The sequence below is a fragment of the Triturus cristatus genome, chromosome 7, assembly GCF_964204655.1.
Source record: "Triturus cristatus chromosome 7, aTriCri1.1, whole genome shotgun sequence".
Taxonomy (NCBI): domain Eukaryota; kingdom Metazoa; phylum Chordata; class Amphibia; order Caudata; family Salamandridae; genus Triturus; species Triturus cristatus.
In genome coordinates, this window is record NC_140590.1 from 1,786,121,685 (window position 1) to 1,786,129,623 (window position 7,939).

Here is a 7,939-nt window from a genome sequence, read left to right on the forward strand (position 1 = left end):
CCCCCAGGCGCCCGCACTGGCTTCATCGCCAATCTTGGTTCGATACTCGAAGAATTGGCGATGGAAGATTCTTTCACAGTTATGGGTGATATGAACTTCCATCTTGAGAAGTCTTCTGATAACGACACACGCACCTTGATATCAGATATGGATACCTTGACTCTCCGGCAATTGGTCACCATCCCCACCCACAAGGCTGGCCATACCTTGGATGGCATCTTCTCCAACCTGGAAGGCCTAAAAATAATAGATACCCTGCCCATGCCTTGGACTGATCACTATGTCATTTTAATGAGAATCTCAGTCATGGCGAGCAGGACTAGAAAAGACCCTGCACTGAGACCAGAACCTTTTAAGGTCTGGAAAGATATTGATCGGTTGGAGCTAATTGCTCTTCTGGATAGAACCCGGCCTTGTCTTTCCACCAATCCCAACACTGCCACATGTCAATTTCAGGAGTGGCTGGGTTTTGCTACAGACACATTGGCCTCTATCAAACAGTCTTCGAGAAAAAGAACAGTGCCCTCGGCCCCGTGGTTCACAGAGGAACTGCGCAAACAGAAACAACTCTGCAGAAATAAGGAAAGGCATTGGCGCAGATCTTACAGTTCTGAAGAAAAAGCCAGCTACAAGGAATCACTAGGGCTGTATAAAGCCCTCATTGTCGAAGCTAAGAAAAAGTTCTTTACAGAGCAGATCGACAATGCTAGAAACTCCAGTAAAAAACTATATGAGATCACCAAGATCTTAGCGGGAAACACTCCAGACCTAGTTCCACCTCCATCCCAACTTCTCTGTGATTCCTTGGCCAATTTCTTCTTTACCAAGGTGAATGACATATATCAAGCATTCACCGTTAATACTGTAATTCACCCGCTCATGCCTGACTGCACGACTCAGGATTCTGAATTGTCTCAGTTTACAGATCTCGCAGAGACACATATCAAGGACATCATCGCCACTATTATGGATCTGCATTAGATCCTTGTCCTCTCAAGGTCATCCGTCCGGTGATGGATTGCTGGGTTCCTGAGATCACCTCAGTCTGTAATGCAATGTTCAGAACTGGGATATACCCGGATTCACTGAAGAACACTCTGGTCAAACCCCTTCTAAAGAAAGCCAATCTGGACAAGGAGCAACTAAAAAACTACCGCCCCATAGCTAGCCTACCTTTCTTAGCCAAGGTAGTCGAGGAGGCTATGAATACACAACTTTCAGAGTTTGTAGAGAAGCACCAATTACTGGACAACACCCAATTTGGCTTTCGCAAGTACCATGGCACAGAGACTGCCCTAATTAAAGCCACTGAGGATATACGAGTGATCCGTGACCAGAGAGGAACAGCGGTACTGGTTCTACTCGATTTATCCGCAGCCTTCGACACGGTCGACCATAAGACCTTGGTGGACCGTGTTGGAAAGATGGGCATTCACCATCTGGCAATGAACTTGCTTTCCTCCATTTTGGCAGGGAGAACTCTGGTGGTCACAGTGGGGCATTTTCAATCAGACAAGTTGTCACTGCCGTGTGGGGTACCTCAAGGCTCATCCCTAAATCCGACACTATTTAATATCTATGTGTCGGACCTGGCATCTGTCATCAAGGCACATGGGATGAGCCTTACCTCCTACGCAGATGACACGCAACTTGTGCTGGCAATTAATGGTGAGGGAAAGAGGGTAGCAGAAAACTTTCAGGAAGGTATGCGGGCAGATGGAGAGTGGATGGCCTCCAACTGCCTAAAACTAAATTCTGAAAAAAACAGAGGTGGTCATTTTCGGACATCTCAGACCTTGTTGGTCTACTACTTGGTGGCCGCCCACGTATGGGACCCCCCCTAAACCGGTCCCTACTGTCAGAAACCGGGGAGTGACTTTTGACGATAACCTGAACTTTATGGCCCACGCAAACAAAGTAGCAGCCACTGCTCACCATAAATTAAGGCTGATCAAGAAAATTATGCTGTTCTTGCCAGCTGCAGCTGGAAAGACCCTGGTAAGTGCTCTGGTGTTGTCTTCCCTTGATTATTGTAATGGCTTGTTTATCAATGCTCAGGCCAGAGTGACAAATAAACTACAGACAATCCAGAATGCGGCAGCCCGTCTCCTGTCGGGAATCCCGAACTTCATGCCAATCTCGGAGACTATAAAAGATCTTCACTGGCTCAAAATCAGGAACAGGATCAAATTTAAAACCCTTTGTATAACATACAAAGCACTGCATAATCAAGGCCCGCATTTCTTGAAGGCCCAGCTCCGGCCCCACTCATCCATTAGATCTCTTCGTTCTAACAACCTAAATCTTTTGCTGGTACCGCGTACCAAAACAGTCATGTGGGGCGATAGGCGCTTCCTGGTGGCTGCTCCCAGACTTTGGAATTCTCTACCAGTAGCCATCAGAGAAAGCTCGTCCTTGATGCAATTTCACAGAAAAATAAAGACCTGGCTTTTCGATCAATAACAGCTGCTGACCTAGCATCTGTGGGTACTTCACACACTGTTTCTAGCGCCGAGACGCCTACGGGCATTTGTTTGCGCTTTATAAATTGTAAAAATAAATAAAATAAATAAATAGAGTCAAACGAACCGCCGTCCTGCACTATGCCCAACGCCTGTGTGTTGACGTACTCCTGCTCCAGGTGACTCACTTGGTGGGGAACCACTGCCACTTCCTGGCACACTACAGGTATGATAGGCGTACTCTTCCCTTCATGCCCACACAGGCTGCTCATGACCCCCAGAGAGTATACGGGACTCTCAGCCGAACGTTGGGCAGAAATCCCCTCAACCTTGTGTCCATCTACTCACCCCCATCGATGCTCACAATGACCCTGGAGAGCACCACCGAACTCCTCACCTCCCTGCCTCTGGGCGCCAGAATAGTCCGGGGAGATTTTAACATGGTTCCTAACCCACACATCAACACTACAGGCCCACCATCCACCTCTAGAATTGCTATTGCCAAACACTTAAAAATTAACAAACTGGGCCAATTCCCTGGGCCTGTGTGGTGCATGGAGAATTTTACACCTCCATATCAAACAGTTTACTCATACATCTGCGGCACACCACACTCAGGCGCGCAAAGATGCTATATTCGTCCCCTCCTCCGACTGCCACATGATCCAAGACATCTGTATACTTCTTAGAGGTATCTCCAACCATTCACCACTGCTTCTTAGTATTGGGGCCCCTCAATGCGCCCAACCTGGCGGATGAATGCCTGGCTCCTCCAGGAGAAAGAATTTAGAAAGGTGGTGGGTTAGAACTTCAACAGTTCTTCCTTGCCAACACTGGCTCTGTTCCTTCCCCATGTACCCTATGGGAAGCGGGCAAAGACACCATCAATGGCTTCCCCAATGGCCAACTCAAATGTCAACGACAAGCCCAGGTACACCAGATCACCCTGCGAGAGGCACAAGCTTTGCTCCTTGCGCAATCCCCTTCCCATTGACTGCAATATCACCAGAGAGAGACAACTTGCATGCCTTTGGGCCGAAATCAAGCAACTCTCTTTGGATGCCGCCAAGCTCCTCTGGAGGTCATCCATAGCTAGGGTGTATGGATGGGGTGACAAGAATGGGAAGATCCTCCACAGATTAGCTACATACTCAAGGGCCACCTGCATTATCCTGGAAATTGTCGACCCGGATGGGCAAGCACACTGATCCCATTTGGCAATGGCCCGAGCCTTTGCCTCCTACTTTCGCAAGCTCTACTTGGTGCAGAGCCCCGGAATGTCCCTCCTTGACCTGCTGGGCACTGCCCGTACCCGCCTCCCTCACCTAGGCCCGGCCGGCACAGCTGACATGGACCTCCCCATCACCCTCATCGGGCAAAACCCCAGGCCTGGACAGGCTCCCATGGGAATACTACGCTGCATATCGAGAGATTCTAGTCCCACACCTCGCAGATCTCTTCGACGCAGCCCTAGAGAAGGGCTCCTTCCTGCCCAAGACAGACATGGCCACAATTGTTTTTCTCCCTTAAACACAACCTCCGTCTTCTCGCTGCGCGGAATACCGCCCAATTTCTCTCATAAATACGAAGGTTAAAATATTCGCTACAATTCTTGCCCAACTGCTAAGGTCCCACCTCACCAAGCTGGCTCACTCGGACCAGTGTGGGTTCATGCCCCATGGCAGGGACTAGGCATTGTCTCCATCATCTCCATCTGGCCTTGGCACACCGTCACTTGCTTACCCCCTACTTGGCACCACGTCTTCTCGTCGATTTCGAGAAGCCCTTTGATTCTGTGGACTGGCAATACCTGGGTGACATGCTGGAGGAGATGGGTTTCAGCCCACGCTTTCGCAACCTGGCCAAGGTTCTTTATGCCCAGTCCCAAGCACGGGTGCTAATCAATGTGGCCTCATCAGAGGCCTTCCGCATTCATAGAGGGACGAGGCAGGGGTGCCCCCTCTCGCCCCTCCTCCTCGCCTTGGTGATGGAGCCCCTGGCGCACCTGATTCGGTCAGAGGACCGCATTCCGGGATGGGAGTGGCCCAACTCGGAGGTGGACAAGATTGCCCTTTATTCAGATAATGTTTTCATTTTCCTTGCGGAACCCGCTCAGTCCGGCCCTCATTGTGTCCAGGTCTTACACTCCTTTGGGCAGGCCTCCGGCCTACAATTTAACCCTGGTAAGTCAGTCTTGTTTCCCCTACACTTGGCCAGGGACTGATAGCATTGGCACTTCACAATAACCCTCAGGTGACAATCATTAAAATACTTAGGGATCTGGTTCACCCTGCTCCCCGACCTTGCCTGGCCCCTCAACATCACCCCGCTGGTGAAAAGGGCAAAGGAAGACCTCCACAAGTAGCAGAGACTCCCCCTAAATTCCCTGGGGAGGGTTGCCCTGTTTTAAATGATTATTCTACCCAGATGCCTCTACTTCCTCCAAAACATCCTCTTCAGCTTTCCACAGGCTTCGTTTAGGGACCTAGACAGTCCAGCTACCAAATTCCTCTGGGGGGTGGGAGGTCCTGTATAGCTCTGACCCGCTGCTGGATCTCACCCTTCGATGGGGGAATGGGGAAGACCAACTTAGAATAATACTACTTGGTGACCCGTCTCCTCACAATATACGATTGATTCAACAGGGGATGGTCCAATCTGGACTACAGGCTCGAGATGAGCAAGCTGGGCTTGCCTAAAATCCAAATCTATGATGTACGGAGGGTCCATACCTTCCACCTTGCCAGATATGACGTGTACCGTACTTCTGGCCTGGCGGGCATCACTGCGTCACTCTCAATGGACACATAAACTAACTCAATGCAGGCCTATCTGGCATGGTACTTGGCTCCGGGAGGTTAGTGGGCTGAGGGGAATTCGATCTTGGGATCTTATACCAACTCGGAGATGTGTGGGCTGGCGGCCACATGCGCTCCTTCTAGGACCTTCAATCCAGATACTCCCTACACCCGTCACAATTTTACAAGTACCTACAGCTGTATCATATCCTCCAATCACACATATCAGATGACACAACTGTCCCAGAATACAACCCTCCTGAAGCACAGATCATGATGGGCAATTCCAGGAAGGGAGGCATCTCCCGCATCTACGGTACACTAATCAACAACACCCCAACCACACTAGACCAGCTCAGAAGCCAGTGGTAGGAATGGGTGGGTCCACTGGAGGAAGAGGACTGGAGGAAAGCGCTCATGGTGCCTAAGATGGTAACTGCATTGGCTAGACTCCGCCTGATTCAACTGTACTATTTGCATGCCACCTATTTAACCACTGCAATCCTTCACAGAGCTGGCGTTTACCCAACTGCCTCAGATACCCGCTGCAGCCAAAACCAGGCGGATTTCTTCCATATGGTCTGGACATGTCCTCAACTGACACGATTCTGAGGGGGCATTGAGGAGGAATTCACAGAAGTATTGGGGTGGGAAGTTCCCCATGACCCACAACATACGCTCCTGGGGATCACGGATGGGCTGGATGGGTCCAGAAAATAAAGCTGTTTTTTAACACGGCTATGGTTGCAGCAAAGCGTGACATAGCCGCCAACTGGAAGCGTCCAGTTCCACCTAGGCTCTGGAAATGGCTGGAGGGGGTGGACTGGTGCCCTGCACAAGAAAAATGTATGAAGCACGGGGATGCCCAAAGAAATACCATAGGGTGTGGGGCAAAAGGCTGGGTATTGTGGCTTAATTCTGTGTTGCCTGCTACATGTTTGTATCGAGTTAGATTTCGTGGGGTCTTGCGGTACAAGATCATCATTCAACTGATTGGGAATTGTCAATTCTACTGTAATGTGCTGAACTGCTGGTCCTTGTTCTCGTGTCAAAAATCAATAAAATTGTTTATACAAAAAATATTTAATTATACATTAATAATTATTATTTTGTAATTATTTATCATTTAAGTTCCCACCACACACTCCTACAAACCCAGCAACCCCATCTAAAAATTAACTAAAATATATGATTATTACACAATTTACATAATTATCAATTAATTAATTATTACCTATTTAACTTCCCACTCTTTACCCCTACAAACCTAGCAACCTGCACCTAAAATATAAATAAATTAAATCAGCATTACATCATATACATAATTAATATTAATCACATAATTGCTTAAAATGTATTAGTTAATTAATAATTAATTATTACTTAATTAACTTCCCACCGTATCCCCTTACAATCCCAACTACCCGCTATGACACTATAAATTACTATTGGCAATTAAATAGAAAATTTTAAATTACTTAAAATTACTAATATTTTTTTCTGACATTTCTGTCTGAATATTTTCAACTCAATTTTTATTTTATTTATGTTTATTTATTTGAGTTTTATAAAATGCTATCTAGAGACGAAGGTATCAGAGTGCTTTACATGTTATGTGAATGAGTTACTTGAACTACATGCGAGGATTTGTGTGGGTCAAAACAATCAATAAATGAGTTTTGAACAATACAGCTAAAAGGTAGTAAAACAGTCACAAAAGGATATACCAATACAGCATTAATGTAACCGCATTAGTGACGGACTAAAGACTCAGAGTCAGGCGATTGCATCAAAGGATCCTGTCAATAGGGGTTGGATCTTTGGGACACATAGCTCAGTTTGTCAGTGTGTTGAAGCAGTTGTTAAGCAGTAGAGATTTGAGATCTCATTTGAAGCAAGAAATGGAGGGTTGCATCCGGGATCCCTAGGGAGTAAGTTCCAAATCCTAAGGGACTTTCCTGAGAAGGATCATCCCTGGGATAATTTATTTTTCAGCTTTAGAGGTATGAGAAGAAGTGAATTGAATCTTCTCACTGTCCAGCTTCTTCCTGCTCTTAATAAATTGCCTTCTAGGTATTTGCGGTTCTTTGTTAGTGATACATGTTGTCTTGAAGGTGCACCTTCCTTTAATGCGAAGCCAATTGAGACTCTGAAGAGCAGGTGAAGGGTGATCAAACTTTTTGATTCCTGTTAGATGTTTTAGTAAGGTTCTTAGCCTGTATTAAAGGTTTTAGGGGGGCCTGGACCCAAAGGAAATATAGACCATAAAAGGGGTCTTGGTGTGGACAGAGATGTGGGTAAGCACATATAATAGCTTTAAAAAACACAATATCCTGATGTTTTAAAGAACTCAATATATTTGAAAGTAGTTTTTAATGTATTCTCCCTTGACAGCTATATGCGATAAGCAATAGGAAATTATGCTCTTAAAGCTCAGTGAGAAAGAAATTGTGGCAGCCTTTCAATAAAGGTGCAAGAAATAGTGTTTTGAAAGCATGTCTGAATAGTTCAATTAAAAAATTCAAAGTTCAATAGAATGTGAACGCAGGTGTACATGCCATTGTGTATTCTTCATCAAGGAGGCATATAAGATCAAATGCTGTCCCCTACTTTGTGATCTGAAAAAGATGCTTTCCAGATGAACTACTGGAAGATTTATGGCAAGTATCTTTTAGCATT